Below are 25,574 nucleotides of genomic sequence, written 5' to 3' on the forward strand. Positions count from 1 at the left end.
CTGACTTGGTTCCCAGCCCCAGCCAGCTGCTCCAGATTCCATGTTTTCCCAGGTGTGTGTGTGTGTGTGTGTGTGTGTGTGTGTGTGTGTGCACCCATGCGCACGAGCGCACTCTGATGCTCCACTGTCACAAAACACAAATTCAAAGACCAAGGAAGAAAGGTTCTAGATGGTGACAATGGAGTATCTGACCCAGTTCTGGTCCTTGTAAGAATGGCTCCTGTGTCCTGGGACGATGCCCCACCAGTCTTGGCTGTGGTATATCATCTTTAGTCCCTGACTCTCCTGGCATCTGGTCTCACACAGATCTCCAGCAGGCGGAGCTCCATGACCCTCTCAGGTTGCTGCTGGTCATGCTCGAATGAGACCAGAACTCTGGAGATTTCTAATGGCTTGGCTCCAAATGAGGCAACCTGTCCAAGGTCTTCAGGGAGAGATGCCGGAATTAAAATTTAAAAACAATTTTAATTTTAAGTTTTCACATATTATTTTGTCAAGGTCTCTGGCCCAGGCTGGCCTTCAACTTACCATGTAGTGGAGGATGACCTTGAACTTCTGATCCTCCTGCCTCCACTGTTCAGATACTGGGATTCCAGGTGTGCACCACCACATCTGGTTTATGCAGTGGTGCTATCAAACCTAGGGCTTTATGCATGTTAGGTGAGCACTCAACCATCTGAGCTGCCAGTCCCTGAGCCCCCGCCTGATGCTGTGAGAGGATAGCTCATGGCCAGTGGAGAAGTTCTGCAATCAATTTACTAAATGGGGTCCGGCTGTTTAAAACATGAGATTAAAAAGAAAGACAAATTGTCTGTGTCACGCCTGAGGAGGGCTAACCCTGTCTCACAGGGTACAGTCGCAATTGGTCTGTGTCCAGGACCACCTGAGATGTGTGTTTCTTACTGCCATGCATGGTACAGGAAGTCTGAGTCACAGGATGTCCCAGCTCAGCTCACTAGGGGATATAACCACTGAAGTGGGGTCTGCGTTTCCTGGGAGTTTCCCACCCACACAGAGCACCCTCCCATGTCCTCTGCCATTCTGGTCCTATTCTGTGCCTGTCACCCGGTCATTTGGTTTCCTGGGGGAACTTTAAGTGCATGCAGAGAAAGCATGACCTGCCAAGGCCTGACCTTTAGGAATCTGGCCAGCAGGGGGGCATCTGGTAACTGATCAGTTGAGGGTCCTGGGTATGCCAGCTTCCTAGGTGGGATGTATGGATATGGAAGGGCTTGCTATTCAGACAAGACACTTAAACCCGAACTGCAAGGTACACTGAATGGCATTGCTTTGGCAGAGGCTCAGCCACGAGGAGCCCAGGAGATAGTTAGCACTGGATACTTGGGCCATGCTAATCTCTGTATTGTTCCAGTTTTAGTATATGTGCTGCTGAAGTGAGCACAAGCACTGGACACTTGGCATTGATGGTGCTGACATGCTAACTGCCCTGGCTTTATCACACATGGAGTTGCCACAAGCAGGACACACACATGTAGAGACAGCACTTTGCCCCAGAAACATGGGCAGTTCCTCCATGTCAATAAAAAGGAGTCAGTGGACACATGAGGAACAGGGTTGGATGCCGGCTGCTGGTACAAGGTCTCCAGCACTTAGAGGGACAGCCACTACTAGCAGGGGGTGCCCCCTGAGGGTCACTTAAGGGAAGGGAATACTCACCTGTCTTGTTCATGCAGCCTATGAGGAAAGGCAAGGATTCAGAATGGCTTCCACAGGTGCACAGACAGGTTCCAAGCCCACCCAACAGGCCAACTCCGTTTCTCCTCTCAATCATATGCATGAAGCCTCAGGCCTAATGCCCCAGGTCCTTCTCCTTTCCTGACAGAAGACTGAGAGGACAAAGAAAAGCTGTGGCTGGTTATGTGGCCATCCCTGGGCTATAGGACTCCAGGAAATACGATTTCAGCTACAAACTTTTATCAACCCTGGGGATAAGGAGAATGCCTTGCAGGCTTTGAAAGGGGGGGGGCAAAGGGAACCTTACTGTAGAGGCCTGTATGGCTCATACAGAGGACAAGAGGCAAAGTCACATGACATAGGTGTCTTAGTTAGGGTTTCTATTGCTGTGATGAAAAACACATGACCAAAAATCAAGTTTGGGAGGATAGGGTTTATTTAGCTTAAACTACCATATCCCTGTTCATCACTGAAGGAAATCAGGATAGGAACTCAAACAGGGCAGGAGCCTGGAGGCAGCAGCTGATGCAGAGGCCATGGAGGAGTTCTGCTTACTGGTTTGCTTCCCATGGCTTGCTCAGTCTGCTTTCTTATAGACCCCAGGACTACCAGCCCAGGGATGTCTCTACCCACAGTGTGCTGGGTCCTTTCCCATAAATCACTAATTAAGAAAATGCCCTATAGCCCTATCTAGTGAAGGCATTTTCTCATTTGAAGTTCCTTCCTCTCCAATTACTTCAGTTTGTGTCACATTAGCATAAAAATAGTCAGCATAACAAGGAAGGAAGCTGAGCCTTGGTGAAGGTCAGCCTACATGACCTGACTGTAAACCTGGATCTCCAATGAATCCCTCCCTCCCATTCTCATCTGTGATCCAAGCCAGTTATCCCAGCCTCGGACTTAGCCATAGTGTTCAGAACTACCTAGCCTTCCCCTACTCCCTGTAGCCTCAGGATTGCAGGCTGAAATGTGCAGGTGAAAACTGAGATTAATTAGGTTGTGACCAGGCTACAGTATGAGTTCTGGTTGAGATATCCCCTTTGGATTGGCCTAGCCTTCCTGATGCTACCTGTTGTAGGTACACAGGACACAAAAGGATCCTTTTGGGGTTTATTTTGTCCTTGGTTCATCCTTCTTTCTGTCTTCTAAAACAAATCTATAGAGGAAGACTCCAAGATGGCCAGTAATACCAGAGTATGTGTGAGTCACAGTGACAGTGACAGTGTATTAACAGGGTTCTTTTCATGTGCCACATTGATGGTCTATGACCTCCCAGCCAGTCTGCAGAGCAGAAATTATTGTGTCCTGAAGGGGGACCAAGGCACAGAGAGATACTATGGCCATTCAGCATCATTCAGAGGGTGTGGGAGTCACTGGGCAGTCAGAAAGTGGTGCCCAGGCTTAACTCAATAGGTTCACAGTGGACAGAAACCACCTTATCACAGGGAACAGTGAGAAAGTGGATGGTCTGTTTTCCAGATAACTATTACTGGCCACATGCCTCAGTTTCCCTGCTTGTAGAACAAAGATCAAAGGTATCCATACCTTTTGGGTTGTAGGGAGGATCCAGGGTGTTACTACTTAGGAACTCCTGAGGGTAGAGAGTATGAGACTCTCCTCCACAAAAGTTATCCAGGAATAGAAACCCTAGGTTCTGGCCCCTCTGCCATCAATCTCATTTCTAGGTCTATCAGTCATGTGACTGGGCCCTCACTGTTGTTGGGTCTCGCTGTACCATATATGGAGGACATAGGGCCGAGCAAGATAAAACCCTGGCTAGGGTGGGTTACAAATGTCCCTGGTTCCAGCATTTGGGGAACTGAAGCAAGAAGACAATTATGAGTTTGGAGCTGGGATGGGCTGCATGGTGAGTTTAAGACAAGCCTGGACTATAAAGTGAGGTTCTATCTAGGGGTCAGATGCTGTCTTCCTAGGGTAGGAGGTATGGAGTAAGTGAGGGGCTCAGAAGGCAAGACATGGGTGCTGTGATGGACAGGACATCTGTTCTAGGGACTAAAGGGCTGAGCTGTTCAGGTCACACAATCGTCAGGATGACAACAGAGGATTCGGGAGCAGGCAGACAGAGCTCAGGTCAACCTGTTGGGGGTCCCATGTTGAGGGGACCACCTTTTTTGGGCATGAGAAGGGGAGTGTGGATTGAGGAAAGAAATAGACAAGAGACAAGTGATAGAGTCGGGAAGGCACCCAGTGAATACTGGGATCAGCTCCAAGTTTATTACTTAATGTTCTATATACCCCAATCAAAAGGGGGGAGGGAAAAAGATTTCCTTACCAAAATACAAGGAACAAACAAATGTACTTACCTCCTTAACATCCAAAACACCAAGTAACCACACCTAAACCAAATATCCTGTTGTTAAAAGGTAAGACTTTTAGTCGCACTTTAGGCCAAACATACTGTGGTTTAACTTTAAAGGAGCAATACGTGTGTGCTAATGAGATAATGATGCATAGGGAGCCAGGCACACAGTAGGTACTCAATAAATACAATCTAATTCACAAACATGATAGATGCTCATTGCTCTATGCTGATCTGTGTAGTTGTGGAAGAGAGGGGTGTTCAGCACCTCGGAGAGCTACCATAGACTACAACCAACCATTGCTACCTATAGTTCAGGACCACCAGGATCCCCAAGCCCACCCTATTCTTGAATCTGAGTGTTGTTTCCACCAGTAGTAAATATTGTTATCATTCCATGCCACTGAAAGATGTCATGACTCAGTCACTGAATGGCATTGCCGAGCCCAGTGCCCAGAACACACTCATAGTTTGCAGGAACCAGTGTTTCTGATGGAGACCCCACTTGGAACCTAGGTCAGGTCACCTCTTCCTCAGATCACATAGCCACCACTTTCTCCTCAGCTACTCCACAAGGCAGAGTTTTTGCATCACTGGAGAGAATATTCTATACATTTTATGCCCCTTCTTTCATATTCCAATATTCTAAATAAAAAAATCAAATTGGAGGAGCCTTTCCCTTGAACCTTTCTCAGCCCTTTGTGTCAGCTTCCCATTAAGATAAAAATCCTTCCTGAGTGTTTCCTGAGTTTGTCCAGGCACCATGGTTACTAGGACAAAGAGAGTTGAGTGGGCTGCAGGATAATTTTCTTGGCTTTGTTGTTGTTGTTGATGCTCTTTTTTTTGTTCTTGTTGACTTTCTCATGCAGGGTTTATACCAAACAGCCTCTGGCCTACATAGAGCCAGGCAGACAGAGAGCTTGTCAGCTCATTGCTAGGCAAAGGGCGTTTCCAGGCGAACAGCCCAGCCACCCACTAGAGTGCACCAGCCGAAAAGAAAAAGGAGAGAGTGCAGATCAGAGGGTAAAGATGTTTAAAGAGTGTAGCTAGCATGCTGCAGAAAGGCAAGAGGCCAGCAAGACTGAAGCAGCCAAAGACTTCATCTGATTGGACTCTCCCCAGCACAGACTTTAGGCTCAGACCACAGCAGAGCATTTTGGATGCTTAATTCAACAAATAGGCTTTTGTTTCACAAATGCACAGTAAGCTGGGCTTGGATGATGGTCAGCTCAGTCCCAAGTCCCACCACAAACGATTGTCAGCATTTTACTTCTACAGATGCCACTGAAAACGGCAAAATGGAGACGGGACTTTGCGTGCTTATGTGTGTGAAGGGCCTGCTGCAGAACAGGAGTGCCACGGAATCCTTCCCTGCCATCATCAGGGCTAAAAAAACCCTGGTTGAAGCTAACAGACAGGCTTCTATGAGGAGCCGGGGCAGGCTTAGAGGGAGAGATGTCTTAATCTATGCAGTATCAACAGAGAGCTGGGCTCCAGCTCACCTGATAAGTATAGGTACAGCTAGGGAACAGCTGTGGCCTCTGAGGTTTTACAAATTCCCTGGGAGATGAGGCCTTGGCCCCTGCTGTGTGGATGATGGGATTTTCAAGGGCATGTGGTTCTCTGCATGTTTGAGCTATGAGGATGCTTCCTCTAGAACCACAGCCACCTCACAGTAGACTGCTAAGCCTGGGCCACGCCTTATCCCACAGCCCTGCCTCTAGTCAGGCTCCAAGTTCATGAACTGCCACTATGCTTTAGAGTGAATTCTGTTCCCCATATCTCATGTCGAAACCTTGACCTCTGTCATCTGAAGATGTGGTGTTCAGGAGATAGTTAAGGTTAAGGATGGGGCCTTAGTTCTATATATGTAGGACTGTATCCTTGTAAGAACACCCCTCCCATGTCATGTGCAAGATGCACAGAGACAGGGCCCTCGTCAGAAGCAGGCTGAGCTGCTGCTGTGATCTTGTCCTAGGTGTCTGTAGGCTGGGAAGCCCAATCCCGCCATTGTCTGTGCTGTTCCAGGAGCAGCCGAACCCAGAATTTTAGGTGCTCATATAGTCACCCAGGATAACTATGCTTCTCAGCATCCACTGTAGGCAAGTGGGGCCATGTGACTCGGTTCTGGCCAATGAGACTAAACTGAAGTATAGCATTCAACTTCTACAATGTGTTTATAAGAACATGGAATCTTTTATAATCCTTATCTCTTTCCTGGCATGGAAAGATTTGAATGGCAGTGTTCAGCAGCTACCTTAGATCATGAGGCATACTGTAAGCCTATCAGGGTAGTGAGCTAGAAGGAGTGTACTTGATTATACTGATTGTGATGTCCTCAACTGTTTATGTTGCTGTAAAAAACACTACTAAAAACAACATGTAGAGGTGAGGCTTTATTTCCTCTTACAGGCTAAGTAATAGGTCATGGGGAGAAGCCAAGGCAGGAAGTCAAAGCAGGAGCTTGAAGCAGAAAACCCCTGATTGCTCCCAGCTCACACTCAACTACCTTCCTTATATAAGCCAGGCCAAGCTTCCCATGGACGGCACTGCCCTCAGTGCTGCGGGCCCTTCTACATCAATTAGCAATTAAGGAAGCACCTCACAGACACCCCCATAGGTCAGTCCCGTGGAGACAATTCCTCCGAGATTCCCTCTTCCCAAGTGACTCTAGGTTGGTATCAAGTTGACAGCTGAAGCTGATGATGCCTCCGCATGAAGGAGGCTGTCTTAAGCTATTGCCTTATTTTTGCTCACAAGAGGGAAGGAGGTAGTAGGTGGCCCTTACACAGCTCAGGTCAACTGGTACACACATGACCATGGCTAGTCTCCTCAGCCATACACACGAGCTAATATGTAGATGGGAATACTAACAGTGGGAAGAACACATGTGAGGTATTGACCTCAAGTCTCCTGGCAGCCAGCCCAGGACCTGCCCATCATCCTCTATGCCACAGAAAGTCCCTTCATACCAAGCAGTTCTCAAGGTAGCATCCTCAAAGATGATTTCTTCATGACCATGCCCTTATGAAGCCACAACACAGTTCTCTGCCAATCATTCTGAGAGTATCAAAAGGCAAGAAAAGCCGGGTGGTGGTGGCGCGCACGCCTTTAATCCCAGCACTTGGGAGGCAGAGGCAGGCGGATCTCTGTGAGTTCGAGGCTGGGCTGGACTGACAGCCTCCAAAACAATACAGAGAAACCTTGTTTCATAAAACCAAAAAAAAAAAACCGCAAGAAAAAACAGACTCTCTCTGCTTATGAACTTCTGGAAAGAACAAAGGAGCAAACAGCCTTGACCAAACCGGGAGCTCTGGCCCTGGCCTGGCCTTCTCTTGCCTTTCTGTTCCCACACACCCGAGCCTAAGCAAGGCCCATGAGTCCACTGCTGAAACTATGCTTTGTGTTTTACGGATATTTGGGTTTGGGTTGTAACTAATGAGTATGGCTCAGAAGTTAAGGTTAAGGGGTGGTAGGAAAGGCAGAACCACCCCACCCTGGTTCAGCAGCATGTAGTGATTTCCCTGGAGGCTGGGCTTCTCCTTGGCCCCGCTCAAAGATTCAAAGTGAGTCTGCCCCTATGAGCACTTTGCTGGACACTGGCACCTCCAAACAAAACACCCTCAGCAAGACCAGGTTCATCAGGTAGCCCTTCCCATGCAATCTTCACCTCTACTCCTTTACTCTAGAAACACACAAGCACGTTCCTTGGACAGAAGGAGACACAAGTTCATAGATGTGGTCAGGGGAAGGTAAATATTGCCTCCTGACCTACTCACCACACCTCCCCAGGCACCTCAGTGACACATAGAAATCTTCTCCTTACTCACCACAGCCCAAACTTTTACTCCAACAGGGCTTGCTGGTATCTCTCCCAGTTCAACCCTTTTCCAAGAGTTCGAGCTTGGTGAGCACCAGGAAAGAACACAGGTGTCTGGCTGCCCTTGGCCTGTCCACTTGTCCTATGGAGAGACATTAGGATGCAGGGTATGCCAAGCGGTACACAGATGGGAGAAACAGCAGTGGGCACAGCAATGTGGCCTGCAGGAGGTAGAACACAATAAATTATCACTCTACCTAATACTCTTGTTTTAATTTTGGGTAAACTGAGGCCCTCAAGAGCCCAAGATCACCGGTGGTGCAGCCTTCCCTGGAGCCCAGACCTACAGAGCAGCTGTGCAATGGCCATACCTTAGAATAGGATCATATAGCTTGAGTCAGTGCAGCCTCATCTTCCCAGGCCATGTTTTCACCTGTGAGGAGGGGCTGCCAAGAGGGGTCCACTAAGGACAATTTGGCTCTTGCCATGCCTGGCACCCAGGAAGTAGGCAGCACAAGGGATGGCTGTCGCCCTCAGGTACATCCCAAACGTGGAACCATCCAAAGCGGGTGGGGCAGCTGCATAAAGGAAAATTCCAGAAAGAAACCAAATCTTTCCAACGTCAATACATCAATCTACATGCTTGGCTTGGAAGGCAGAAGCTACCAATGTGGGTTACAATCCAGGTTCAAGGTCCTGGACACCTTTTAAAATCCTGGTTTGGGTCAATCCCTCTGCCAGGAAGCCACGGGTGTGTCACGAAACAGCAGAGCATCGCGCTTCACTGCCCTCCCCAAGCAGTGGCGTGACCCGCCCTGTGACCAGCCCGGCAGCAGGCCATCTCCTGGTCCCCTTCAGCACCAGGCGGCGGACAGCTCCAGCGTCCTGGAGACTATGGTGCTAGGTAACTTGTGTGTGGAGTTCTTGGAGCCAAGGACCCCGACAGGGGCGAGAGGCTAGTCACATACCGGAGCCTGGGGACCATTTGGGGTGCCTTGTTCTTTCCGGAGGACACCTCATTCTTGCTCCCTGGGAAGCCTGGCTCTCGCGACAGATGCCGCGCAGGGCCAAGTCCAGTGGCTGAATTTGGCTGTAGTCAGGTTGCACGGTTCCGGTGGGCGGCGCCGTGCAGAGGGAAGTCGGCAGTCTCCTGCCGTGGTCCTGGGGCGTGGTCGCGCGGTGCTTTGCGCTCCGGATTTTTGGAGGAAGCTGCCGGGGTCCGGGCTGAGGGCCTGGAAGCCCCACCCCATCAGCGTGGGCCTGGATGCTTGCAGATCTCTCCTGTTGCCAACAGGGAGCGGTGTGGAGAAGTCTCCTTTCTAAATTACTTATACTTTTTTTTTTTTTTAAATATTTCCTAATCTCATAAGACTAGGTGCTACATGATCGCTAGTGCTAAAGCTCGGACAGTGTCCATGCCTGTGCATATCCTCTTGTTAATGCTTTGGTGTACCTCCTTAATATAACAGTTTAAACACTTGGAACAGCGATCTCTCCCCTCCACCGTCCTATTTCAAAGGCATCCGTTCCATGTTTGCATATTAACGCCCAGCTTATGTTAGGTGACTGTAGAGTAATCCTGGATTCTTAGGCTCTTCGTGTGAGTTTCTGAGACCACCTACATCAAGATAATGTTCCCGTAGGCCAACAGTCTGGGATCATGTCTACTGACCGATCTCAGGCTGCTGTCTTCACATCTCTGGGGGCTCAATCTCACTGCCTCTTAAGTGGGAATATTAACCATGCCTGCTAAATAAGAGGATCTATGTGTTTTTGTTCACACTTTTAAAGCAAGTGTGGGATGAGCACAGCAAGTACCTCAGCTGTTGTCAGCTGTTGACTTCTGCAGGTGTCAAAGCTAATGGGCTTTCATTGTGGCTTGGAGAGGAAGTGTTCCGCAGTGATCCTTCTATTGCAGCTGGGTACAAAATGCAGCACTGTTCAAAGGTGGGCCTTGAGGATGAGGTTGGCTTATGAGGGCTCTGACTGTCAGTAGACTCATTCCTTCATCGTATTATAATTTGACGGCCATGGCCTGGCGTTGGTGGCACACTCTTATAATTTGATGGCCCTATTGGGAGGGGTGAAAATGAGAAGATGGGGCTGAGTTGGAGGAAATGGGTCCTTGGGTGGATTTCCTGGGAGAGTAGCTATGTCTTCAGTCCCTTCCTGTGGCCTCTGCTTCCTGGCTGCCACAAGGTAAGCAGCTTTCCATCACCATCCTGCCGTGACGTCCCACCCCACCACAGGCCTTCTGCCGTGACGTGCCCCCCACCACAGTCCTTCTGCCATGACGTCCCACCCCACCACAGGCCTTCTGCCGTGACGTCCCACCCCACCATAGGCCTCCTGCTGTGATGTCCCATTCTACCACAGCCCTTCTGCCAGTCAATCATGCAGCAACCTTGGGAGCCATGAGCCACGATAAACACTTCGATTATGTTGAGTCAGGTATAGTGGTGCCTGCCTCAGCTGCACAGCAAGTTTGAGGTCTGCCTGGGCTGCATGAGACTACCTAAAAACAAACAAGATCAAGCTGATTTTCAAGTAAATAAGTGATTTGATGTAAGGAAAGCAGACATTCTTTACAGGAAGAAAGCAAAAACTGCACTTGATAAATAAATCATAAGGCTGGCACCCATCAAAACCCATTAAACACATATGGAAACAGAAGAATGTGAACAGAGGGATGGGTGTGGCTCTCCTGGTAGAGTGCTGCCCAGCATGTGCAAAGCCCTAGGTTCATCCTGGGTACTAAATAAACTAGGCACAGTGGAGAGAGCAGGTTTGTCACTTCAGCACTGGGGGAATGCTGGAGGAGGGTCATAACTTCAAGGTCAGCCTAGGCTACATGAGATCCTGTGAAAAGGAAAATGGAAACATAACTGGGGATAAATAAGCTCAAGGACACTCCCAGATAGGAGAAAAAGGAGGAGCTGACATCCAAGGCTGCAGAGAAGCTGCTGCTACATGTGTGAACTAGAGAAATGCAGACCCAGTGAAGAAATCAAGATGAAACCATGAACAAGAGGATCTTCTACAACTGGACGCACCATCTCAGAAATGAGAGATTCACTGGACAAGCTTTACATGACATAAAAGATAGTGGCCAGGGACATGCTGCTGCAGAGACCCCCCTAAGCTGAAGCTGAAGGAAAGGGATTTGGGGGGAAGCCTCAGCCACTTGAGGGGTGTTTTTGGGAGATGACATAATGCCAGCTTTGGAAGAGGAGAGTCAGATAGGAATGCTGGAAAAAAATAGTTTCAGAAGTTCTAAATTTGATGAAAATAAAGATCAAACGGCTTAGCAATCCCTAAACACGTGTGCACATGAGGACACATTTTCTAGCCTACTGGAAATGAACAATAAATAAAATCAAAGCAGCCAGAGAAATGTTGCTTAGAATCGTACAAATAAGCTGGGTGTTTATATCGCAGAGACAAATCAATGGAGAGGGAGATGCACAAACAGAGCCACACACATGTGGGAGATTGATTTTTTTTGACAAAGATGCAAAGAAAACTCAGTAGAGAACAGATAGTGTTGTTCAACAAATGGTGTTGGGACAATTGGATAACTACAAAAAATCAATTTTGAGTCAAACATAAACCATTTATAAAAATTTCTTCATAATGAATGGCAGAGTTAAATGGAAAAGCTTAAATGTTCAAAACTTACAGCAGGAAACAAAAAATGGTATGACTTTGGGTTAGGCAAAGATTTCTGAAATATAATAGCAAAAACATGGTATTGCTAAATAATGAAAAGACAAGAAACTGGGATAAAGAAATTATGTTATGTATGAATATGTAATATAAAAGTGAAAATACTCAGTATTCAATAAGAAAACTCAACAGTTAAAGATGGCTCAAGAGTTGAATTAACATGAAGATAAATAAGTAGCAAACAAATGCATGAGAACAGACTTGTTGATCATGTATTCAACGGCATGGCATTTGAACATGACACACAGACCTGTGGGAATGTCAAAAATGAGATAGGCTGGAGCTGGGGAGATGAAAGCCAGCAAATGGCTGCCGTGCAGGCGCAAGACCTGAGCCCAGACTCCTAGCACTCACATGGAAACCCGGGCATGGCGGTGTCTATAATTCCTAGCACTCACATAATACCCCAGGCACAGCGGTGTGTGTCTGTAATTCCAGTTCTGGGGAGGCAGAGTCAAAAGGGTCACTGGGGCTTTCTGACCAGCCAGTCTAGCTGAATCAGTGAGAAACTCTGTGAAGAGTAGTAAAGAAAGACATCCAACACTGAACTTATAGCTACACACACACACACACACACACACACACACACACACGTGAACACACATATATACACAAGTGAACACACAGACACAAACATATGTACATAAACACACACACACACACACACACACACAATCGTTCGGACCTCAGTGTGGTTCATCCACACAAAAAGCTAGGTGCCGAACATCTGTAATCTAGCAGTGACAGGGACAGGTGGATCCCTGGGCTCATTGGGCAGCTAGCCTAGCCTACTTGGTGAACCCCAAGTCCAAGTAGGAGACCCTGTCTCAAAAACTGAGGTAGATGGCTCCCACATACACACTAACATGTACACATGCCTACGTACACACATGAAACAGAGAGAAGAATAAAGCCTCTCTCTCTCTCTCTCTCTCTCTCTCTCTCTCTCTCTCTCTCTCTCTCTCTCTCTCTCTCTCTCTCGGCAAATTCCAAAATCTATATGGAAGAGCAAAGGGTTAAGAACAGCATCCATGCTCTGAGAGAGTGGACAAGCTAGGGGAGGATCTGAGACAGGCGAGGGGACGGTGTGGCAAAAGACAGAGGCGACAAACGAAACACGAGGGAAACTCAGTGTGTGTCACAGGCTGGACACAAGTGGAGTTTTAAGTAAGTGTTGCTGGTACTGCTGTTAATTTCCTCCTGGAAAAGACAGACTCACGCTGGCCTAGTCGTTCATAAGCCTCAGTTCTGGTCTAAGAGATGACTCAGTAAGGAAGGGCGCTGGCTGCAAAAGCTTGAAGACCCAAGTTCAATCCCTGGAACCCACGTAAAGGTAGAAAGAGAGAGCTGATTCCACAATGTTATCCTCTGACTTATTATACATATGTGCTATGACACATGTGTCACACCCACTCACACACACACATATACATGCACATGATGTAATAAAAATACAACAAAACTTTAGTTCCAGGGACATTAATATTTGAGATAAAAAAAAAACCCAAAACCTGAGTGCTCCCTGAGGGAGTATATTGTTATTGCTTTAAGATTGTGAATTTATTAAAAAACAGAATCACAGAACAGAGAAAAGCGTTTTCAGCACTGGCTACATCAAAGGCACTGTTTTCATTCATACATAACAATATGGGAGAAGACATGTGTGGAGCAGATCCCAGCCCAGGGCTGGCATCCAGAAGGTGTGGGAGATCCGACTGGGCACGACAGACATTTCCTCCATAGCTGCTATGTGACAAACTGGCGTGCACGTCTTGGAGGGTTGTTTTGTACTGTAAAGTTGACGATGTTCACACCTCTATGGCCTCGCCAGTCATTCCACTTCTATGGCAGACACACTATGTCGTGGTTCTCCTTGGGGGCAACCTTGCTCTCTGGTAGAAGCATGGTTTTGGTTGCTACATCACAGGGGAAGACACAGGGGTGGAGGCTGGAGATACTGTCATTCCTTGTTTGGTACATAGCCTGTTCCCTACTCAAGAACCATCCTGCCCCAACGATAATTGTCGTGCTTTGGAGGAGCATGGTCAGAAACCCAAATGCTCGAGTTGCCTTGTTGTAATATGTTTTAAAACAATGTCTCTCCAAGCTCCAGGTACCAAAGATATTATGGCTTTTTAAAGGTCCGAAAATTTGGATTACATTTATAGCCACAATTCCCTGAGCATGAGTGAGGAAGATGAACACACTGAGAAGGGAGTCACAGGGGATGGCCTCGGATGCTGTTGTGTACGTGAATGCTGGTCCCTAATGCTTAGTCTACACTCCTGAATGCGCCAACATCTACAAGAACATGTATGTTAACAGTCATGCCTGTGATCTGCCCCGCTCTCACAAAGGGCAATGAGAACTCACTGCCACGAGGGACAGTGACAGAAGGATGACCATTTCTTTGGAGCTGCCTTGGGTCCATACCAGCTGAATTGTGTGGCATAATCTCACTGTATTTAGCTTTGGGGATTTTACTTTCCAGGTAGCACTGACTTTATTGGAAGCTTCTCACTGGCCTTTGGGGAAGGTGTTTTTTATACGTCTTTTCTGATATTCTTGTAATATGCCACATGGTAGGAAAATTTTCTACATAGAGATACTTTATGGGGCCAGGTGTTGGTGGTGCACACCTTTAATCCCAGCACTCGGGAGGCAGAGGCAGGCGGATTTCTGTGAGTTCGAGGCCAGCCTGGTCTACAGAGTGAGTTCTAGGGTAGCCTCCAAAACAATACAGAGAAACCATGTCTAGAAAAACCAAAAAAAAAAAGATACTTTATGGGGTCATCTTTGACATCTAACTGCGTTTTAGCTTCTTAATTATTAAAAGGTTTATTTTATTTTATGTATATGAGTGTTTGGCCTGCGAGTATCTCTGTGTACCACGTGCGTGCTTGGTGTACATGGAGGTCAGAAGAGAGTTCCAGGTTCCATTCCTTACAGATGGAGTTATGGATGGTTGTGAGTTTCCATGTGGTGACTGACAACTGAACTCAGGTCCTCTGCAAGAGCAGCAAGTGCTCTTAACCACTGAGTCATCTCTCCAGCCATCCCCCGATCCCTCTAATAATATGAGGGCCTACGGCCCTTCAGGGTCAGAAGAGGGCATCAGATCCCCTGGAACTAGAGTTACAGATAGTTGTGAGTCACCATGTGGGTGCTGGGAATTAAACCTGGGCCCTCTGGAAGAGCATTAAGGAATGAAGCCAGATTCTCCCTCTTGGAGGAATTTGGCTAAGAACTAGCCCAGTTTTAAGTTCCCCATTTCTTTCCCTGTGTCTTCCCTCTGTTTATAGTTTACAATCACTTGCCTGTTTGCAGTCTGTCTGTCTGTCCTGTCCATGTAGCCTTCTTGTTGTGACTGCCCTTAACAAAGGACTTTGTTGAATGCCACAGAAAATGTGACATGGGAAAGAAATGAAAATGAGGAATTCTTTACAGAAATTCTTAACAGAGTTTTACAAGGAAAGAAGTTAGCTTTATTGACCGTAACTGAACCCAAGAAGAACTCAAAACTACAAACAGATGTTATCAACCAGTATCTCCATGTTGCAGGATATGTGCTGTTTGAGGTTACTGCTTTCAGCAAATGATTACCACAGCACACACATACACATCTACATTATTCTGGGTATGGAAGAGTACATTAGTTAAGATTAAAGCTATGCATTAACTTAGTTTATAAAAGCTGATTACATGGGCAGCTCAAGGTATAGTCAGGTCGGTTTACACTGTTCCCTTAGAGGCTGGCTAATCTTAAGCCTAAGCACACAATAGGACGGCAGGTTAAGTGTCATCAGACTTTTCCTTCGGGCTGCCAGATCACAAATAACAACACAGAGACTTATTATTAATTATGAAAGCTCAGCCTTAGCTTAGGCTTGCGCCACTAGCTCTTACAACTTAAATTAACCCACAATTTCAAAATACCTTCAAGGACAAACCACATTATGATTCCCTGCTAACACTGCAGCCCACAGTAGCGTGGGTTGATCATGCAAACTAAGAATGCAGGCATAACAGGTTACAGGGTTTCATGCCATTGTCTCTGGATGGCAGTAATGAAGAGGTTGACCACCACGAGGAAAGTACATATCAGTGTAGAGTTCAGCCCCTCAGAAGGAAAATGAAGACCCCAAAGCACTGGAAGGATTTTCCTGAGGTGCAGAGCAAGAACCATAAAAATGAGGCTAATGTTTCAGCATCAGAGCACTTGCCTAGCATGTCTGATATCCTAGGCTCAACCCCCAGTACTGAAAACAAAATCAAAACTAGCCAGGCTGTGGAGATGGGCCACCTGCGGGGTGTGAAGGGATGGAGGGCAGGGGAGTCTGTACGTCACAGAAAGTTCTGTGCATGTGTTTGCACACAAGGGGGGATGTTGAGGCAAGGTCACCGGGGGTTTATGAACTTACTGTGGGAGGTCAGACTGAAGGTGGTAAAGACCTTCCACAATGGCCCACACTGTTTCAATCTTTCCACAGGACTCACAGCAAAACTACACCTATTAAAGGGTGCAGACCAAGGAAGTAGTATCCTGGCAGAGGAACCTGCAGCTCCCAGCATGAAGCCACATGGCCTGGCTGTGAGGGTCAAGCTAGGCTCCCAAGCCCCAGAGGCTGACACTCCTAGTTTCTGGAGGAAACCCTGCAGTCCCTGCCCATGCCTCCAGAAAAGGACTAAATGCAGAACAGGAGCCTCAGTGATCGATGATCGGTTTTCTGAGAAGCCCTTTCTATTTTGAGGGAATCGCAGAAGTGCCTGCAGTTACCAGTGACTGTCTGCTTCGTGATCCCCTGAAATCCTTCTCCCTCTCAGAAGTGGACCTCCCACCACAGGTGGCACTCCTGACTGCTCAGAAGGAGCTCCTATGCTGGGAACACTTTGAGTGTCATTGTGTGGAGCTGAGCTTTGTACTTAGGACTGGGTGCTGTATGACACAGCACCAGGGGTGCAGCTTTGGGTACTAGGTGTGTGGTCTGGCGCTTGCTGCCTGGGCCCAGCTTCCTGTCCTTTATTAGGACAGCGTGATGGCACCTTACTCACCAATTCTAACTGAGGGTTATGCAGCATTCACACAGCGGCACCGAGGCAGATTCACCTTTAAGCCTGACAGGTTAGCATTGCCCCTTCCGAGGTCTGGGATGGTGTTCTGGTGATGTCTTCAGGTGCACCAACTATGTCTTGACTGTGTGTCTCTCTGTATCCATTTTCATAGGAAGAGGAGTAAGATCGGATGACAGGATAACCTCATCTTAATTAATGACAATTGTGAGGTCCTGTTTCTAAACCAAGGTCCTATTGTGAGGTACACAAAACAGATCAGCTTCATCCCTGGAACACCAGGGCCCCATCCCCGTTGCTTTATCCCTGGTACCTGTGTTCAAGCTCAAGCAAGCCCTGCAGTCCCACCACCAAGCTTTGCCGCCCAGCCCTCACTTCAGTCCGCGCTCTCTGTACAGCTGGTCTGTTGTTAATGGCATCCTTGGAGTCCCGCAAACAGTTTGTGTCTTCTCTTCCCCTTTCAGGGGATGGTCTTCACTCTCCGAAGTCAGGCGTGACCATGTGACTTACTTTGACCAATGAAATGCAAGGGGGAGTGCTGCTGCTTTTGAGGCCAGAGGGTTGGTTTTGCAAACACCTGTATAAGGCCTCCTTTCCTTCACACTGCTCTACAAATTGTGGGTGCGCCTTCTGACCCAGTCTCAAAAGCGTGGGCCTGTGACAGATGTCTGTCAACAGAGCCCCACTGACCTAAGCAGGATGAATAGTGTAAACAGGAAACGAGCCAGTGAAAGGCTTGTTTGTTACTGCAGCTCAACAGACTTCATGCTGATTGGTACATTAGTAGCATGAAATCTGACAGCGGTTTTTACCAAGGTGAAACAGTTATCTCAGGACAAACGCCAAATGCTTTCTCATAGCTCATAGGACTTTACAGGGCTGGCCTCTGACCATCCCTTCTTTCTCACCTTTCCAGTCTCCTTTCTGCCTTGGTACAGGCACTCTTTTTCTTTCTGAAATATGCCCCAATGTCTTCAGACGCTGTTCCTTGGGCATGGATACCCTTCCCCGTCTTTGACGGTTTGTCCACTATGGTATCCTTAGATCTCAGGGACCAACACAGTAGGTTCTCAATACATATCTACAGACCAACACCGAACAAATGAATCTCTGCCTAGCTAAACCCTACCCTCCTGCAAGACCCTGGTTGCCACATCGCATTGTCATGAAGTAGGTTGGGTGCTGTTTTGCTCAATGATGGAGAGGCCAGAATGGTCGAAATCTTAACGTCTTCGAGGCTTACCACTTGTGACCTTGAACATTTCGCTTTAACCTCTGATCTTCAGCATAAAGCAGGGCAGACACCCCACCAACGCTGCCTCTTTCCCAGGTTGGTTACCATCCTTGCGGTAGGCGGCCTCTGTGGGCAGGGTGCTGTCTTCCCGGGCCTGAGACAGAATCCCCACGTTGCTCCTGCCTGCGATGGCCCCGGGTCCGGATTAACTGCCCCCAGGCCTTCCCAACCCAGTGCGCACGCTCGCTTGCGCCCAGAGCTGACCACCACTCTGGGCTTTCGCCCAGGGGCAGGGAGGACGCCACGCCCTCCCTATTGACTGGCGGGAGGACGCACCAATCGGAGGGACGACATGGGAGGGGGCGGGGCCGTACTGCGAGCCGGCGCCCGGCGCCCACCTAACTGCAGCCGCTGGCGTGCGGTGCCCGTCCCCGCCGTTCTCGCATCGCGCAAGGGTCCCTAGCGGACCGAGCCTCCTTGGCTACGGTCTAGATTTTCCTTATTTTTATTCTTTGGATGCATTCATTTTCTGTCCTGTCTTGTCCCTTCTAAGACGGCGGCGACCGCGACAGTGGCGTAGGCACGCGAGGGGGAGGGGGCGGCCGGAGAATGCTGCGCTCGGCTGCTGCCCGGCTCGGGTCCGAGCGTCAAGCAGGTGGGTACAGGTGTGCCGCGGAGGGAGGGGGTTCGGGCACCGCACCCCGTGGGCGGACCCTGTAGCGGGGACACATTTATCGGTGCTGCTTATCCGATCCCCACCCCCAGTCTCCGCACCCCTCATGACTGCCCTGCACCGCTCAACCCACCTCCCAGCCCCGCCCATCTCCCCTCCCCCACTCTCTCCAGACCCCCAACCTTTCATGTGGCAGCGGCGCTCCCCGACACTGGCCCCTGGCTCCCCTGTGTCGCTCTCGCCACCCCGCTTCCCACTCGTTTACCCCTTATGTCCCGGAGCTGAGGAGTGGGAGGGGACCCACCCCTGTCTCAGCGAGTGGCGCGGGGGGGCGTGGTTGGCCGGCGGCTCTGTCCTGCAGGTCCCCGCCTAGGTGGAGCCTAGGGTCTGTAGGGGTGACCGGGAGGGGGGAGACCGCCCTGCGATATCCCACCCCACGCACTGCACACGCTGCGACTGCGGGGCTACGCACACCCTGGCGCCGCTCCGCCCACGTGTGCGCTGGGGAGAAAGCTGGGGTTCTGCGAAGAAAGGCTGGTACCCACCCAGTGGCCGGCGGCGCTCCCTGGGTGCACTGGCTTTCGGGGCAGACACCAGGATCGGCTATGCCGTGCAGGACATCTCGCCGGGCACCATACCTTGCTCCTGGCTATCAGGCGGGCGACCTTTCGGCTTCGTGTTAGGTAGCTGCGCTGTGCGGCGCATTCCTAGGCCTTCAGTCCATCATTCCATCCTTCCAGCTGAGGGATTCCCGAGGATAGGCCCATTTAGGCCACTGGTCAGCCTGGAGCTGTTTCGCTTCCCTTCCTGTACACTCTTCCCTTCTCTGCCAATCTCTGCTCTGCTCTTTAAGCTCAAAGATACATCCGCTGGCCTGTGCTCAGCCACCTGCTTTTATCGTACTCCCAGGCATACTGACCTTGGCCTTTGCTGTGTTGTTCTCATTTGGGGCACGCCCTTCCTTCATCTGGCCGGCTCCCTGTAGACCAAAGTAAAGTAGGAGCTCCTTGCCAGTCCAAGTTTCCTGCTATGGCAGAGATTGTCACCCGGGCCTTCATAGTGGATGACTGTGCCTCCCAAACCAGCCGAGGTGAAGAGGGCAAGGCCAGCCACACCTGATGTCACCTCTTGTTACTTGGGAGTCTCTGATGGGTGGGGGAGGAGATGACTGTTTCTCCAGGACAGAGGGCTGGTTGGTGGCAGTTCCATCAGCTGGGCAGGATGACTGGGAGGAACCGGTTTGAAGTGAGGTGTAACGGGGAAGTTCATTTTGTGGGTTCATTTGTGAGGCTGAGGGTTGCTGCAACATGCCAGTGGGGGCCTTGCTCCAGGTCGGATTGCTGGGGTCTGCACAGGAGTCGGAGGTAATTCTCACCTTCTCACCTTGCCCTTTTCACAACAAGAAATCCTCTGAAGGTCCGTGGTCCCAGGAGATGACTAGAGAGACTGCCATTCCCTGTGCCACAAACAATCTGCAGAGTCCCACTGACCCACCTGACCCCTTTTCCTGCTGTCCTGTCTCAGCCACTTTTGTGCTCATTGGTCCTGTCTACACACAAGTTTTCTAAAATGTTCTTTTTCTCCCTCTCTCTAAAATGTTCCCTTTTGTCTGTCTGGGAAACTCCTGTTTATTTGATAGGGCCTTGCACTTGAGTTATGCTCTTGTGGTTTTCTCTGCATTTACCAGACTGTGTGACTTCCTATCTCTACCTCCCAGAGCTCCACACACGTGTGCAGCAACAGGATCCGTGTGGTTTCCCCTCAGGCAGATCTAGCCCACCAGGGATTTGGGGAACTGAGATGTCTTAGACCCTATGTGCCACTTAGCTGCAACTGCCAGGCATTTCCCACATGGACTTTCTGACTGAGGGTCCTCCTTTGTGGAGATCATTGCTGTGGTCCCCATTCTCTTGGGTGGGTCTCTTCCTACAAGATGATAGGTTATACCCACTGAACTCATCTGTGTTCCGATTCTTACTGCTGTGAGGTCCTGGACAAGAGGACTAAACTCTCTGACTCTTCATTTCCGGTGTAAATGGAGACAACGTTTCTCTTTCACTGGGTTGTCTGGGGGATCAGAGGTGTGCTCTTATTAGATGGTCTCGATGATAAGTGTGTGATGAGCTGTGTCCATTAGCTCTGTCACAGAACAGATGCCCGTGCTGGCAGCTCTCTTTTGTCCTTCTCCAGCTAAGCTGATGAGGTAGTCCTGGGCGAGGTGGGCTCAGGTCTCCACGGTGGCTCTGTGTCTGCAGGCGAGGCGCTCAGTCTCTGCTCTGTGGGAGTGGAGGTTACATAAGGAGAGTAGCTTACATTGCTCTGCCTCCCACTTGTGCTGTGAGGGCTCTTATTTTAGCCACACGGTGCGATGCAGGTAGAGAGCGTGTGCAGAAGATCAGTGAGCCCTCCTCTGCCTCAGGTGCTTCTCCGCTGGGCACTGACCCCTGCAGTGTACTGCCGTCTTCCTGCAGGGCTAGCATGAGATTTGAGGTTCTTTCTGGGGCTTTCTCCCTGCCACTGTAATATCCTCCTAGCCGCTGGGGTCGCTATAGTCTGAGGGGTAGAAGAGGATCCTGGGCTGGCCAGCAATCCCCTGACTCCAAAGTCTTGGGGAGATGCTTGTTTTGCTTATGTGGTTCCACAGGCAGCTGAAGGCACAGGGGTTACAGGCGGCAGGAGCATTGGGGTAACGGTGGGCAGTAAGATCTGGGAGCCTGAGTGGAGTAGAGAAGGCAGGAAGGAAGTGCACACAAGGACAGTGATGACTTGGGAGAGGTAGTTGCATGACAGTCAAAACCCTAGCTGGGGTTCTGGAGAGATGACTCAGCAATTAAGAGCACTTGCTGCTCTTGAAGAGGACCTGGGTTGGGTTTCTAGTGCCCATATGCCAACTCACAACCATCTGCAGCTCTAGTTCTAGGAGGTTCTATGCCCCTTCCTGGCCTCTGCAGGTGTTGGGTACCGGCATACCCACAGGGAAGATATTCATACACATAAGATAAGAATCAGTCTTTTAAGGAAAGGCCCTGGCTGGATGTAGAAGAGAGAAGGCCAGCATTCTGAGGACAGCACAGAGGACAGGCGGTGATGGGTAAGGGGATGGCATTCTGCTCTTGCCTCTGGCTTTGATGCACTTTTCTATAACTGTCCAGGAAGTGTTGTGCTTCTCATGACTTGCAGATGGGCTGGCAGATGTCATAGTTCTTAGAACATTGTAGCAAAGCTCTTACCAACACGAGGGTCCACAGAAGGATTGGCAGCTGGTACTCGTGTAAATAAAGTTATTGGAACACAGCCCTGCCCTGCCTTTTTGTGCAGGATGTCCTGCAGCGGCTGTGACTCGGACCTGACAGAGCTGGTGTTCCAGGCAGAAGGGTGCTGCCCCGCGAACAGTACTGTCTCTGACTGGGTTGAACTTGTTGAGAGCCACAGGGAGTCTGCATCGAGGAATTGCTTGCATAGATTGATCTGTAGGCATGTCCTTGGAGCACTGTCTTTATTGCTATTTGATGTAGGAGGGCCCAGTCCATTGCAGACAGTGCTGCTCCTGGGAAGTTGATTCTAGGTTGTATAAGAAAGCAGGCTGTAGGAGCCATGGGAAGCAGCAAGATAGTAAGCAGCGCCCTTCCATGGCCTCTGCTTCAGTTCCTGCCTTCAAGACCCTGACTTGAGTTCCTGTCCTGGCTTTCCTCAATGAGGGACTGTAATCTGTAAATGGTGTGGTTTAAAGTGATGTGTTTGTGACTCTGAGCTGACTAAGGGTCAGATGCTGTAGTTAAATAAATTTTAGGGGCTGGAGAGATGACTCAGTGGGTAAGAGCACTGACTGCTCTTCCAGAGAACCTGGGTTCAATTCCCAGCACCTACATGGCAGCTCACAGCTGTCTGTAACTCTAGTTCTAGGGGAGCTGACACCCTCACATAGACAAAAGTGCATACTAATGCACATGAAATAAAAATTAAAAATTAATGACATTTATTTATTTATTGAGAGGAGGGCCCCTGCCACAGCTGCAAGTGGAAGTCAGAGGACTACTAGACACTTCTTGGAAGAGGGAATGTCTGTTGAGGAATTGTCTCCATCAGATTGGCCTGCAGGCCTGTGTATGGAGCATTGTCTTGATTCCTGTGATATGAATAGGCCCAGACCTCTGGGGGTGATGCCACCCTGGGCAGGTGGGCCTGGGTTGTATAAGAAAGCAGACTGAGCAAGCCATGGGGAACAAGCCAGTGAGCAGCACCCCTCCATGGCCTTTTCTCTGTTCTTGCCGTGAGTTCCTGTCCTGGCTTCCCTGGATGTTAGACTGTAATCTATAAGATGAAATAACTCCTGTCCTCCCCAGCTCCAAGTTGTTTTGGCCAGTGCTTTATCACAGTGACAGAAAGCATGATAGAATGCTGCATTTCCTTGCTTGCAAATCCCCTGGACACAGGATGGGACAAGAGACAGGGAAGGCCTTGTCTAGCACTGTGCAGTGGGCAGAAGCAGCAAGGTTGTGCCCTGGGCCAGCACACTCAGGCAGCTATTGGGCCATTCTGTGCTGTTGAGTGTGGCCTGAGGTGTCCTCTTCCCCTCTTCAGGGACTGGATATATCCTCAGGCCACTCCAATGCCCTGATGACTCCAGCCTAACCATGGCAACCTGGGACTGGGCACTGACTGCCTGCTTGCTCTCCCGCCATGGCCCTAGCTTGGCTGAAGGTCCACTTTGAGGAATGAAAGAAGGTCTGTGTGCACCAGTGGGCCCGAGCTTTGTGGCGGTGATGTGCTTGTGTATTCCTAGCTTGGCTGAAGGTCCACTTTGAGGAATGAAAGAAGTTCTGTGTGCACCAGTGGGCCCGAGCTTTGTGGCGGTGATGTGCTTGTGTATTCCTAGCTTGGCTGAAGGTCCACTTTGAGGAATGAAAGAAGTTCTGTGTGCACCAGTGGGCCCGAGCTTTGTGGCGGTGATGTGCTTGTGTATTCCAGGGCAGAGGAACATGCTGTCTCAGCTTTCTGGCCTCCAGCTTCTCCCTTGCAGTGTTTTCAGCTTAGAGCCCTTGGGACTTTCCTGGAGGATGGAGAGGGTGGGGTGTGCCATGGGAGAGGTGTACTGCTTCCCAGGAGAGCTGAGGCATAAAAGTCAGGTGAGTGGTGACAGATGACATGGCTTTTTCTTCTCCTGTGTCCCTTTTGATCCTGTTCTGGAGGCTGGCACTGTACCTGCGCCATCCAGCCCAGGACACTGTTTAATGAAGTCACAATCTACATTCCATTGTGGCAATCTCCCTTTTTCTCCTCTTCTCCCTAATCCAAAAAAAAAAAACTGAGGCAAATCCACAGTTCGTGAAGCTAACCATTGCAAAGTGTAATTTGACGGTAGTTAGCGCACACAGAATGCAGTAATGCAGTGCATGCATTATTTAGTACACGCAATATTTAGTAAATGCGGAGTGCAGCTAGCCCTGCCTAGTTAAGATCGTTTTCTCCACTCTCTTGGAAACCTCCATGCCTGCTAACTGTTATGCCCCACTGCCCACCTCTCCTGGCCTCTGTCCCCTGCCTTGTCTGTAGCCTCTGCATTTTGGAAGATGCATACAAATGGAACCATGCCACACCCTCGTTTTTGTGCCACCTTCTTTTAACGTTTTTTGTTCATGTGTGTCAGTGCTTTGTTCTTTTCTTGTGACTGAATGTGGGGACACCGAATACTATTTCAAAGTGTCAACTCCTCTTTGGTGGACTCTGGTCCTTTCCACCTTTGGTGACTGTGAGTGATGGTGAAGATTGCATACAGTGTCACAACTTTCTTCTCTTCTGCATTATAGCATCAGTTCAACCACATGTCCAACAGTGGTTAGGGGTCACCCATGCCCAGCACTGTGCTGGAAGCATAAAGCTAGGAGAATGCTTTATTGGCTCATCATCTCCCCAGCAAGAGCCTGGGAATACCCTGAAACTGGAGAGAGGAGGTGGGGGCTAGGGGAATGGCCGAGGGAGGCAGTTGGCATGGTGCAGGGAACCTTAGCCACCTCTCTGCCAGTTTCTGGAACACAACAGGCTCTTGCTGTGAGGAGCATTTCTGTTTGCTGTTTGCTCTTGGGAAGGCTGCCCTCTGCCTTGGCCCCATCTGGTTGCCTGGCATCTTTCCCATCTTAAATTGCTGTGGCAGGTAGGGACTGCATTTTCCCCTCGTCTTTGGTACCATTTTCTTCTGAGAGTCAGCATGGTCTGAAATAACTTTGTTTCCTTCTTTTTGTTCATTTTATGCTCCCCCATGCTAGAATAGAGCATCATGCAGGCAGAAACTCATTTCCCAAGTTTTCTGGACTTTCAGGGCCATGCATCGGGATGGTGTCCCCATGCACTAGACACGTTGCTGTCGTGTGGAGGTGGGTGACTTAATTTTCCCATGCTACCTTGCTAGCGATGGGATCAAGGGCACATAACTAGATCTTTCTGGGCGCTACTTCCTCTGTGAAATCTGTAGGATGTCTCTGCGTCTCCTGAGAGAATCTGCTGTTGCTAATGCTTGAAAGGGAAGTCCAGCATAAGGTTGGTGGTGTCCCTGCTGGAGGTGTAGAAGTCATGGTCATCAGACTGGGAGTGAGTCTCTCAGGCTTGGGAACTCAGGTGCCTGTGTTGGGATGGCCAAGAGACCTCACGAGATGAGTGGCTGTGTCACTGCCACCACTCCACAGTGTGGCTCCTGAGCACTGAGACATAGCTTCAGCAGGCACGAAGACACTTTCTAATGTGAGTAAATCTAGGGGTGAGACCAGCCTTAGGCGGGTGGGGAGATGGTCCTGCTTTGGATGTTTTGGGCTAAATGAAAATCACTGTTAATATATCACGTTCTGCTTTTTTAAATTTTTATGATGTAACCACTGGAATATTTAAAGTGACAGACTGGCAGGGAGGCTCAGGAGCCAAAGACTGCCTGCCTCCCTGCGGGCTTGAGGCCTGGGGCTTGCTCTAACACTGCACAACTGGAGTGACAGTGTCCCTTTGTGGCACAATCTGTAGTGTTGGCTGTGGGTTAAAGCTCCCCGAGGCC

At 49.4% G+C, this 25,574-nt stretch overlaps 1 protein-coding gene across 4 annotated transcripts in view; it reads left to right on the forward strand.

Annotated features, from left to right (window-relative positions):
* Positions 1 to 18,245: 18,245 nt before the first annotated feature.
* Positions 18,246 to 25,574, forward strand: part of Jakmip1 (janus kinase and microtubule interacting protein 1) — a 108,061-nt gene continuing 100,732 nt past the window's right edge. For all 4 annotated transcript variants that reach the window (XM_040747002.1, XM_040747003.1, XM_040747001.1 and 1 more), the window contains exon 1: positions 18,246 to 18,520. The gene's annotated coding sequence lies outside the window, so the exon portion shown is untranslated. The remainder of the gene's footprint in view (positions 18,521 to 25,574) is intronic.

This window comes from Mesocricetus auratus, unplaced genomic scaffold (genome assembly GCF_017639785.1).
Source record: "Mesocricetus auratus isolate SY011 unplaced genomic scaffold, BCM_Maur_2.0 Super-Scaffold_100006, whole genome shotgun sequence".
NCBI classification, from domain to species: Eukaryota; Metazoa; Chordata; class Mammalia; order Rodentia; family Cricetidae; genus Mesocricetus; species Mesocricetus auratus.